The sequence below is a fragment of the Castor canadensis genome, chromosome 2 (genome assembly GCF_047511655.1).
Source record: "Castor canadensis chromosome 2, mCasCan1.hap1v2, whole genome shotgun sequence".
Taxonomy (NCBI): Eukaryota; Metazoa; Chordata; class Mammalia; order Rodentia; family Castoridae; genus Castor; species Castor canadensis.
Window position 1 is genome coordinate 115,982,458 of NC_133387.1, and position 13,545 is coordinate 115,996,002.

Sequence of the window (13,545 nt, forward strand, 5' to 3'; positions counted from 1 at the left end):
GATCTTTTGATGGGTCAGTGAGTTCTTGCATATTCCTTTCATTGACTTGAGTTGACTGACCAATAGTTCTTCAGTTTTAATTGCCATTTCATTTAAAGTTCTGAGATTCTGTCTTCTGCTTGTTCCAGTCTGCTGTATTGACCTTCCATTTTGTTTTGTATTTCTGTTTCATTCTTTTTTCTAAGGTTTTCCATATCATGGGTCAATTCCTCTTTAATATTGCCAATTTTCATCCTTAATTCATTTATCTCTCTATTTATGGCAAGCTGGTGGTTGTGCAGTGGTCCGGTTGTGTGGCAGGCAGCCGCCCAGTGGGACAATGGCCTGCCGGGCCTGTGGAGCAGGGGCCCTGTGCCCAGCAGGCCAGCAGGGTGAAGGCCCAGCAGCATGGCAGCCTGCCAGGCTGATGAGAGGCTTTCTGGTGGGCTTGCAAGGTGGAGGCCTGGTGGGCCAGTGGGTGGTGGCCTGGTGGGACTGCTGGTCCAAGGCCCTGCAGACAGGGCAGCGGGTAGATGGCAGCCCACCTGCTCTTCAGTGTATTGTGATGTGGAGAAGCCTTTCACGGGCTGAGGGTTCAGGGTGCCAAAATTTCAGCTCTCCCTGGTGCTTTTCCTCAGCCAAGTGTGTCTCCAGTGTCTCAGCAAGGATCTTGATTCCCGGAGCTCAGTCAGTTTGCATCTCTGTCCCAGTTGCCATTTTGAATTGAGCAGAAATAGTCTTTTAGAAGATGATTTTGATACAAATTTTATAGTTTTTGGAATACTCAGTGCTATATTTGCCTTTGTATAATCCCATAAATCTACTCTAAAATACCTTACTCTGAGACAACTTTAATTATCCTGCCACTTAGTCATGATTTCCATGAAGAAGAGATACAAGGGTGCATTAGTGGCAAGCACCAAGCTATGGACTATAAAACCTACAATTTATGTAAATCAAAAGCCCTTAGGCAAATTCATCTCTCTGAGCAGTGGAAGTTTCACTAATAAAATGGTAGTATTAGGAATATAGAAATTGGGTATCAAAACTGTTTCTCATACATATATAGAGTATTAAACTAAACATAGATGCCAAGATTCATCACCCCATTACAGAAGAAGCAATCATAATAATGATAATGAGAACAGAACAAGTGGTCACAGGTTCATATACAACATTTATAATATATTTATCCATATACAGTGTTTTGAGATACTTTATACCAATATTTAATATACCTTATAATTGCTCATTAAGGGATAGTAAAATTTTACAAGCATGTTAGTACATCAATATGCATTTTAAAGACATAGCTTTTCATGAAATGACATGCTGATCCTACCTGGAACTGGATCATGGGAAGACAAGTTTTGGCCACTACTCTATGATGTGAATATAGAGAAAATAAGGTGCAATCACTGAAAATAATGCTAGTGAATGGTCAAGGAATTGTTTAGGGAAATAATGTAAATAGCTAAGCCTATATATCTTTAAAGAAGTTTGGTCAGATAAGTTGGTGAGCCGTGGTTTTGAATTTATCATAATCCTACCAAATTTGAAAGCTACAAAGTTCAATTAAACATTTTGGGAAATGTTGTCACCTTTTCACTGTATAAAAAGCAGAATGAAATATTAATCTCAGAAACTTTGTCTCATTGAAGAAATCAACTTTGAAATTCTGCCTTTAGTAACTTGTTTTAAGAAAATATTCATTTAGCTTCCTATTATTGCTTATACTCTCTCTACAACAAAATTAGAGATAAGGGCAAAATAGTTTCTGCTGGGTATTGAGGGGGGGAGCGGGAGGGGGTGGAGTGGGTGGTAAGGGAGGGGGTGGGGGCAGGGGGGAGAAATGAACCAAGCCTTGTATGCACATATGAATAATAAAAGAAAAATGAAAAAAAAAAAAAAAAAAAACTTAAAAAAAAAAAAAAAAAAAAAAGAAAATATTCATTTAGTGTGGGAGGTATGAGCCAAGTGGTAGAGCTCCTGCCTAACAAGCATGAAGCCATGACTTCAAACTCTAGTACTGCCAAAAATAAAAGAAAAAAATGTAGTCATTTATATAACAATTTTACCAGTAGGATTTTGACAGGCTGTATTATTTATATCAAGGAATCTATAATCATATTAATATCTAATCATTAGCAAATTTTAAAAAAATACTGATCTGAAGACTGCATTACTTGGGTTTTTATTGATTCTCTTATTTGCCTGCCAAAGTGTTTTTGTCACTATATGTAATATTTCTGTGCTTTGATTCTCAATTGTAAAATGGGAAATAAAGGTTCTTTCCATCATAGAATCATTGTATTTGGGAACTGCCTATACTACAAGAAGTATTTAATAAGGATGGACTCTCATTATTATTCCTCACTACATATGAATCATGAGATGGAATACAATGAAGGCATTAATACTACTCCTCTGTGTAAAATATAAATGTAAGTTAGGATCCTGGATTGGAACTAAAGCATAAGAAGAACATTGTGATAAACACTGGCAGAATCTAATAAACTTTTGGTTTAGGATGCTGAACTTTGTCAAATGCTTTTTCTGCATCTATTGATATAATAATGTGATTTTTGTCTTTGATTTTATTTATGTGCTGTATAATGTATATTGATGGCCAATTTGGGCCATACTTTCATTCCTAAAATGAAAACATGACTATTGTGTATAATCTTTGTAGTATGTAGATAAATCTGGTTTGCAAGCATTTTATTAAACATGTTTTGTCAATGCTCATCTAGGAAATTTGTTTATATTTCTACTGTTTGTTGTGCTGTCATCCAGTTTTGGTGTGAGTATAATATTACCCTCCTGCAATGAATTTGGAAGCATTCCTTCCCTTTCTATCTCATGAAATATTTTAAGGAGCATTGGTATTAGTTCTGTAAAGATCTGGTAGAATTAAACAGGGCACCAAATCCATCTGATCCATAGGTTCTTTTACCTTTCGAGAACTCTTATTACTGCCTCAATCTTACGTCTCACTATAGATCAGTTGTTACTTTTTACAGCCTTTTGCGTAAATTTTGTTAGGTACAAAAATGTATCGATTTCTTCTAGATTTTCCAATGTATTGGAATAGAGGTTTTCAAATTTTTCCCTAGGGATTCCCTGAATTTCAATGCTATTTCTTATAATACCTCTTTTAAATTAATTGTATTAATTTGGGTCTGCTGTATCTTTCTTTGATTCATTTGGCTAAGGATTTGTTATTCTTGTTCATCTTTCAGAAGAGCTAATTCTTTGTTTCATTGATCCTTTATAATTTTTCTTTCCATTCATTAATTTCCCCTGTAGTTTTCTCTTTTCTTTTTTCTTTCATTCTTTCTTTCTTCTTTTTGTTTGTTTTTTTGTTTTTTGGCAGTACTGGGGCTTTGAATTCAGGACTTTGCACTTACAGAGCTATGATCCTTCCAGTCTCAACCTCACACACAGCTATTGGTTGAGAAGGGGTCTTGTGACTTTTTGCCTAGGCTGTGTTCAAATGACAATTATTTACTTCTAGGCCTCTCTGAAGGCTAGTATTACAGATATGAGCCATCTATACCCAGCACTGATTTTCTATATCTCATTTCTTTTAAGAATTTTTGGATTTGGCTTATTTTTCTAACACCTCAGGTTGCATCATTATTTTATTATTTGAGATTACTTATTTTTAAGGTAGGTATTCATAGTTCCTCTTTTTCCTGTTTCCCATATTTTTCTGGTAAATGGTATTTTCATTTCATTTAAGAATCTGAAGTTTCTCTCCTCATATCTTTTGTAATCATTCAAAAGCATAACTTTCAATCTCCATGAGTTTTAACTTCTCTGTAGTTTCACTTGTTGGTTTATGGGTTTTTTCTATTATGATCTGAAAATCTATAAGAAATTATTTCAAGTTTTTTATTTATGTTCTGATAGAATTTATGACCTAAAATGTAATTTTCTTTGGAGACAGTTATGGGAGCTGCTGAGAATGTATTCTTCAGCTGTGAGATTGAATATTCTGTGGGTGTCTGTTAAATCCATTTGATCTATGGTGCTGTTTAACTCTGAAGTTTCTTTTTTGACTTTTGTCTGGATGGCCTATATATTGATAAGAAGTGAGATACTGAAATCACTCACTATTATTTTAACTTAATCTATCTGTTCCTCTAGCTTAATGTCCTTGCTCGATGGAAACTGGTTACTCCGATGTACTGTGACTATATATTTATAATCATTACACATTTAGGATGGATTGTTCTCTTTATTGGTGTGTAGCATATTCTTTATCTCTTCTGTATAATTTTGACTTAAAATATGCTTTATCAGATACAAGTTTAGATACTCCAGCTTGCTTTCAGATTCTATTTCATTGAACTACTAGATTCCATTCTTTTGCATTCTGTCTGTGTGTTTCTTTGTCAGTGAGTTATGTTTCTTGAAGATAACAAATAGTTGGATCTTATTTTTTAATTGTAATCAGCCAGCATGCAACTTTTAATAGAAGAATTAAGACCACTTACATTTAGGGATTTATAAAGAGATTGTACTAATTCCTTTAATTAATTTTACTTGGTGATTCAGGGATTCTTTTTACTTTTCTTTCTCCCTATTCATCTTAGAGGTTTACTGGTTTTCTCAGTTGATAATGTTTGATTTCTTTCCTGGTTGTCTTTCATTTATCTATTCTTCTGTGAGATTTATTCTTTCCCCAGCAGTCATGCTTCTGAATTTCTTTCTTCCTCTTCCATGCATAGGATTCATTTACGTATCTTCTGCAGTGCTGGTTTTGTGGTCAGGAATTGTCTCAATTTGTGCTTAACTTGGTAGAACTTTGTTTCTCCATCAATTTTAAAGAATTGCTTTTCTTGATATAGTAGTCTATGCTTGTGGTTGTTTGCCCTCAGGAGTAAATATATCATTCCACAATCTCCTAGCTTTTAATGTGTCTTCACAGTAGCCTGCTGCTATTCTGGTAGGTTTACCTTTGTAAGTAATTTGGTGCTCCTCTCCTGCAGCTTTCAAAATGCTTTCTCTGTTCTCTATACTTGGCATCTTATAATATGAATAGATGTTCTTTTATGATCACAAAATAACAATTGGGCTTTCATAATACTTCTGTACTTGTATGTTCCTATCTTTCTGTAGTATTGGGAAGTGTCCTGCTTAATAGTTTTTCTATGCCTTTAGTTTGTATCTCACCTCCCTCTTCTATACCAATGATTCATAGATTTCTTCTCTTGATTATATCTCAAAAGCACTGAAATTTGTGTTCATGGTTTGTTTGTTTTAATTGCTATCTTGATGTAATAATTTCTCAGTCTTGCCTTTGATCTCTGAAACTATTTTCTCCACTGTGTCTAGTTTATTGGTGAGGCTTTCCTTTAAGTATTTGTTTATTTTTTTATTCCCAATATTTCTAGAGTTTTGTTTGTTTTTAGAATCTCATTATCTTTAGTGCTTTTCTCTTGAATTGATTTCTTCTTTCATCTGTTTATTTGTATCTATTTTGATGTCATTACCAATGTTTTCAAGTTAGATTTTTGCATTCTTTGTCCAGGATTACCATCCTTTCAGTATCTTTGGATTCAGTCACTAAAGAGTTAAAACCTTTTGGAGGAGTCGTGTTGTTTGATTCTTTCATATTTCTTATGCTTCTGTATTTTAATTTGTGTATATGTTGGGATGGATATCTCTTCCAATTTTATATGGAGCTCATGTTAATGTTCAGCCTTTTCTTGAGGTCCCCATCCCTACAACTATTACAGAGAAGGGAGATAGCAAGCAACAACAATACAAAATAACAACACAAAAATAATCCAGATACCTAAATATAGTGAAAAAATTTGAAAAAGCAATTATACCTCCAATAAAGATGGAAAAGAAAGGAGCTAAATAGTATAAGATGAATAGGAATTTAAAATTATAAAGGTAGAAACATTAATTATAAAGTAATGCAATAGTTGGTAAAGTAAAAGGAAAAGAGAAGAAGCAAGATTAGAGGGAGAGGGAAAATATATGGAATGAAGTAATGAAAAGTAGTAGAGAAATAAAACAAATACAAAATAAAACAATAAAAATACATTCAATAGATCCTGCTTGCTGTGGAGATGGAGTAAAGAGATTTTGTGCTTTTTCGCTCGCTGACTTTTCATTTTGAAGTTCACTAGATGTCAGGGGAGGGTTAGAGAGGTGTAACAATTGGAAAAGAGAAATGTAACCAGAAAGAGCCATATGAAATTTGAGCCACAATGTGACTTGAATAGCAGTGTATGTGAGCTATGACAATGACCACTGCTGAGCTCAATTAATGCCAGTCATCTCCATATGATTGCAATGCAATCAGGGTAAGAGATGACCTCAAACCACTCTCACTGGTTGAGCACATGGACTATTTGGTTGGATGTTGCCTTGTACCAGAATTACTCTGCCAATGTTTGCATGGGTGTGGGAGATGACTGAGCAGTGGATTTGAGTATATCATATGTCTCTGGGGCTCTGAAAGTGATGAGGGAGATCCAACCAAAGCAATCTGTGCTAAGTTGGTGAAACACAACACTGAGTGATTCTGCTTGACATGGACGGATGTTCTCTGTCCCAGTCCCAATTGTACACATACACAGCTGCTTGTTCCTCTTCCCAGATGTCAGGCTGCCATTCCCAGATGAAAGTACCCTTCACTTGCCTCAGCAGCACAACCTGCACTTCCACAATATAGACTTGTGCCCACTGATCTGTATCCTAGCCACAACCAGTTCTGGGTCCACAATGATCATTGAAGTGGTTGTTCATTTAGCCAATGAAGTGGCAAGGTTACTGGGACTTGAAGATACAATAATGCAAGGAACTTTGAGCCACTACCCATAAGAATCAATGGCAAAACCCATAGTACCAGTGAGCAAACTGGGATGTATAGGTAATCCATACTCAAGCATCTTCTTGCTGAGCTGATTGCAGATATTCCACCTTATGTTATATTTTTATAGTGCCAGATTTTACACCAATTATGCTCACTGTAGTTTTCTTCCTCTCTTTTATTTAAGGTACCACTGAAGGAGATCTCCCTTTTCCCTACCATGTTGATAAGCATCCTATATAAGAATTTTTTTTTGGTTTTATAAATCTAAAGTCCCATATTTTTGGATTTCACTTAGACTCTATCTTCTGTTTACTTTGCTCTCTCATTCATTTCCATGTTATCTCACCTCTCCCTGTACCCTCATACCTGCTCTTTTGTTTCAATCTTGAGGAGATGCAAGAATGTGGTATTTGTCTCTAATCAGCCATCTTACATTCTTATCATTTCATTTCAATTTATGTCATTTCATGTTCCATGTGTTTCTAAAGTGGTATCATTATATTTTTAAGCTACTGTGTTCATTATGATCTAAGAAATGAAACAGATCAAGGTTCAAGTAATCATTATTAGAAAATATTGAAAATAAATTTGTCAAGTCAATTTTGTCCTAAGGTTGAAAGTCTAAATATGACCCTTAAATAGAATAATGTGTTTTAAGACACTTATAAACATCATTTTATACTACATATTCTCCTGGAAATGAGCTCTCAAAAATGTATAAAATATGGTCCCTATGAACTAAAAATTCAAGTAAAATATGCTTATATGAAAACCAAAAATTGCAAAAGTAGCAAGAGACAACAGAAATTGACTTATTCTTTCAGGGCTGTAGGAAATCAGGAAGAATTTCATAAAAAAGAAGGCCAGTTAATTGATTTCTGAAGTGTAGATAAGAATTCTTACGAAGGATAAGTCATTCTAAGCACAGACAATAATACCCACAAATTCACAAGCAAATCAGTACATGAATCATTTAGAAGTTCTTTTGTCTACAAGCAACAGAAAGCCTGATTTATGGGAATTTAAATCTTAAGGTCAACTCTTTGCCTGTGAGAAATATAAGAAGTTGTACTCTTGGTGCTGTATCAGCATAGTTATTATCATTTTGTTATTCCCATTATGAAACAAGATAACTACTATAGCTCCAGACACCATCTACTTCTTCTGGTGAGCCTTACATCTTGAATTAGGAAGTAAACATATTTTTACTAATTTTCCAGTTAGCTATCATTCAACAGATCAGGATGATTTTGCTCTTTTTAGCTTCCAATGAGCCTAGAAATGGAAATATCTAATTTTTTCAGCTTCATTAATAAGTGATAGTCAAGAGTAAAGTTCAGATCATTTAAGAGGGTTTGCTAACAGTGCCTTAAGGAAAATTGCATCAGTATTGCTGGACATTAAATTACAAAAAAAGAGAATTTCAGAAGGTGATACTGAGGGATCTGTAAGTTTCAGAGGATAAAAAAGAACCTGCATTTTGCCAGAGTGGTCAAAAATAGTCAAGAAAATTTAAAATACCTTCGAACATATTCATAGTTTCAGAGTTACTCTATGCTGTTAATGTGAAGGAAGAAAAATAAGTCACAGAAGTCAAAGAAAATATAAATAAGCAGAGGTGCCCTATGTTTATGATTAGGAAGATATTTTTTAAGAGGTAAGTTCTTCCCAACATGGTCTGTTGATTCAATAAAATACCAACAAAAATCTTACCAAGTTAGGTGTAGGTATTTAGTAGAGGATATAAAGGTTTTGGAAGAGCAAAAGAACCAAAATAACAAACACAATATTTAAAAATAATGTCAAATAACTGATACTGAAATGAAGATCTTTTAGCTAGTCTCCAGACTATCAGGGTGGTATTAGTGAAAGAATAGACAAGTATCCCAGTAGAACAGAATTGAGAGCCCTGAAATTTACACACACAAAGTCGACCAATTTTTGATAGGCAAAGGCAATCACATTCCAAGGTGAATGAATCTATTTAATAAATGGTGCCAGAATAGGTGGATTCACATGCAAACAATAAATACAGACACTGACCATACATTTTTTACAATAATATGTAAAGTAAATCATAGACCTAAATTAGAAAATGCAAAACTAAACATTTCTGAAACATTAAATAAGTTTGTCAATCTTCACCTTGGAAATAAATTCTGGAACACATATAATAGTAACATCATGATCCATAATAGAAGTACTTGATAAATGAAACTTCATTAAAATTAAAAACTTCTAAAGTGTGAAAGGCACTGCTATGAACATTAAAGTACAAAACATGAACTATGAGATATTATTTGTAAAAACATATATGATAAAAGGTTTTGTAACCAAAATATACAAAAAATGATCATGAAACTAGTGACCATGACATGTCATAGAGACTTGCAGATGAAAACATTAAAGAGCTACCACTATATACTTACTAGAACGGTGAGTATCCAAGACACTAGGGACACCAAATGGCAAGGATGTGGAACAACAGGAACTGTCATTCATTTCTGGTTGAAAAGCATCATGGAACAGCTAGTTGGGAAAACATGCAGTTTCTTCAAAAACCAAATATGCATGTACCAAGCAATACACAATCATGCATCTAGGTATTTTTCCAACTGACTTGAAAATTTATGTTCAAACAAAATGTGCATGCAAACATTTATAGCAACTTTATTTATAGCTGCCAAAGTTTGGACCAACCATAAAAAGAACTGTGGCACATACATGCATTTTGATATTATTTATCAAATAATAGACATAAATGAATTATCAAGTCAAGAAAAACATGGACAAAATCTTAAATGTACATGTTTAATTGAAAGAAGCCAATTTAAAGAGCCTACAAACTATTCGAATCCAACTATGTGACATTCTGGAAAAGAGAAAAAAAACCTATGATAATTATATAAATATAGGTGTTTGCCAGGAGTTTGTGGATATGGGGAGAGGGAATGATGAATAGCTGAAGCTCAGTGGATTCTTAGGGCCATGAAAATATTCTCTTATGACATTGTAATGGTGGATATGTGACATTCTGCTTTCATCAAAACTTCTTAAACATTTTAACACAGAGTGAATCCAGTGTAAACACTGAACATTGCTTAATAACATCTCAATATTGGTTCACTAACCCATGTCAAATACATCATATTAATGCAAGATGTTACTGGCAGGGGATCTGTTGGGTAAGGGGAGTATTGGTAACAATCTGTACTTTTTACTCAAATGTTCTCTAATCATAAGTCTCCCTAAAATAAAGTTTAGTAATTGAAAAAAATCAATGTGGGTAAAATTGAATCCAATGAATGCAGTTGGGAGTAGTACTGTAAATAACAAAAACTAAAATTCAAACTAGGAAAAAGGTAATGGAACTGGAGAAAAGGGGATGACTTGGAAGATATGCAAGATGCATAATCAATGTCATGGAGTTAGAGAATCATTAGGGACAGAGTAAAATCTAGAAAATCTCATAATTCTATTATCACTCTAATGGTAGAGTAATGACATTAATATGACAGGAAGGAACAGATTGTGATGAAGAATAAATAACAGTTTCATCTATGATGTTGCTGAGTTATTTGTGACAGAAGAAAAAATAATGATGGTGATTTCCTGAACATATAACGTGACTGAAAACTAAAGAATAGATGCTCTCTCTTGCAAAGGCTTGAGGGATTCGGAATCTTCAAAATAGTCTTTCTCTGTTAATCTTTTGGGCTCTGCAAGCCAGGTTGGAGATGGAATTATATCTATGCAACAAGACAAAATATTTGTGAACTATACATTTAAAAAAGGTAACATCCAGAATATATAAGAAATTCCAAATTCAAGAGCAAAAGCATAAACAACCCAGTTTCAAAATGGACAATAGCTCTAATTAGACATTTCTTAAAAGAACATATACAGGTGACCAATATGTATATGAAAATATATTAACATTATTAATCATTGGAGAAACATAAATTAAACAAAAAATAATATATCACCTCATCTTAATAAGAATGACTCTTATCAAATAGCCAAATAAAGCTGGTGTTTGCTGAGGATGTAAAGACAAGGAAACCATTGCAGATTATTGGTAGGAATGTAAATTAGTATAGCCATTATGGAAAACAGTATGCAGTTTCCTCAAAATTTAAAAATAGTACAAACATATGACTATTAATTCCAGTTTGAGGCATTTATCCAAAGGAAATGAAATGTCAAACAAACATCAACACTCCCATGTTTATTGCAGCACTGTTCACAATAGCCAAGAGATGGGGAAAAACCCTAAGTATCTGTCAACTGGTAAATGGATAAAGGAAATATGCTTCCTATACACAATGAAAAGCTGTGGGATCAGGAAAAACAAGAAAATCCTACCATTTGCAACAACATGGATAGAAGTGGAGTTACTATGTTAAGTGAAAAAATCTAAGCATAGAAAGACAAGTACTGCATCTTCTCACTCATTATGTGGAATCTGAAAAAGTTCATCACCCAAAAGTTATGAGTAGAATTATTGCTGCCCTATCAGAGGCTGGGGACAGTAGTAGGAAGACAGGGCTGAGGAGAGGTTGATTAATCTAAGTTTCAGTTAAATAGGAGTAAGAAGTTGTGCTGTGCTATTGCATGTGAAGGTGACAATAGATAAAAACTATGTCCTATATATTAACTTGATTTAAACATTATACAAAGTATACATGTATCAAGATCCCATAAACTACCCCATGAATATGTATAATTGCTAACTTATCTAAAATGTTCAACTTATGTTTAGCTTGCTTCTATTAATTATTTTACTTACTAGGTGTGAGGGAGTCTGTTTACTTATACTTAAATTCCAGTAGCAATAAGTAAAATATAACCAAATAAAATTTGGAAAAAAGTGTAGAGTTAGAAGATTTTTAAGTTTGCTTAGAACATGCTAATAAAAGCAAAGGTAATGTGGATTCTTCTTAATGAATAATAAGGAATCAGTCATTGTCAAAGATCAAATACTAAGCATTATTTCCAGGTGACTGCACAGTGTGATTTTGCATAACCCATACAGTGGAAAACTGACTTAGATATGAAAGCCCTAGAAATGCCTTATCAGAGATTCTTCAGTTGTTTGTCTGAAAATATTTTTATTTCTTTTTATTAGTGCAACTGCATATCATTGCCTCTAACTACATACAACATGATTGTTTGAAAATTAAGCTGCAATTTTAGATAGCATATCTCAAGTAGAGCAAAGCAGAATAGTAAATAGATATGCAAATTGACCCATGAATATGTATAGTAACTGAAGTTACTGATAGTGTCATTATATCACTGAAATTCTGTAGAATAAAATAAAATGGCTAATTATCCTAATTGCAAGGTTCCTAGAGTCTAGTTTTGTGAAAGACAGATAACTCTTCTACTCAAGAATTATTGTTAATGAGAAAATGAAGTGTATGTTATGTACTGATAGAGGTATAAGAGCTAAAGAAGGATGTTTTACATTATGTGATCCTGTTAAACTTTTCCAAAAGTAATTCATGGTTGTCATTTTTGTTTTGTTTTTGTCTCCCTCTAGGAAATCTCAACATGAGTAAGAGGACCAACCATCTGCAATCTCCTTTTTATGGGAGAGTACAGCTGTCCTTAGACAATTAGAAGTGCTCTGAAAAGTGGGTTGTAATTACACAGCTGTGTGAAGACCGTGTAATAGGGGATGCTGTTAGAGTTTCCAGGAAATGCTGTAGGAGAACTGGGTGGCAGTTCTAGATCAGCATTCTGGACCAAGTTTACACAAAGCAGGGTTATACACAGAAGCACACAAAATTTTAGCTATTATGAAAATTTTTGTTGACACCAATCTATAACCTCCCCAGACCTTCACAAAAACTGAATTTACAATCGATAAAGAAATAAAATATTATGCCATTACCTAACTCAGTTGAGATTCTTTCATCCTTAATTATACATATTTCAAATTAAATGTATATGAATGGTTATTCTAATGTCATCTACTTGTAAACCCTGCGTTAATCCCATGTGCTCCAATTATAGAACCCCTATGGTTCTGTCATTTGGCCTTTTCTCATCTCATCTTACATTCTTTTTCTATTCCCTTTATTGGAAATTACACTGATTGAATGAACATTGTAACTGTCTTACCTAAAATTGAGGCTCAAAAATTACGGCCCACAGGGTGTATCCACATCACCCCAGGTACAAAAGTAGGACTGTAGAACTTTCTTTTGTGTCCCTCTTCCCATCATTTCCACTACTTCATCCAATTAATTCCTCACAACACTGCCAGGGTAGTACATTTCATAATGGAAATGTATTGAGACCCATCTACACTAAAAACCATTTTAATTTTCCCACAGCCTACAGAGACTAAAACTAAGTTTTTACCAAGCAGTTAAGGCTTTTCATCACATAGCCATCTCTCCTCGGTTTCCAGCTACCACACCAGAACTTTGGTCATCTAACACCACTATTCTGAATTCCCAGCTGTCCCAAGAGCAAATCAGCCTTTTTAAATCGACATATACAATTATATGCATCCAACATGTAAAACATAATGTACATTGTAGTCTGGTTAGTCTAGTTAGTTAACAAATGCTTTACCTTGCATAGCTACTTTTTTGCTATTAGATAGCCTCTTGGTTTTTTGTTTCCTGGTCTTTCATTTTGCCTCTAACTGTAGTGCCCTTTTGTCTCTTGTTCACCAAGGAACTTTGTACTGCATGATGAGGTTCACTGCACTG

General features: G+C 34.0%; 1 pseudogene; it reads left to right on the forward strand.

Moving 5' to 3' along the window:
- The first annotated feature begins 319 nt into the window (after positions 1-319).
- The window catches only part of LOC109702656 (N-lysine methyltransferase KMT5A pseudogene), a 56,976-nt pseudogene continuing 43,750 nt past the window's right edge, over positions 320-13,545 (forward strand).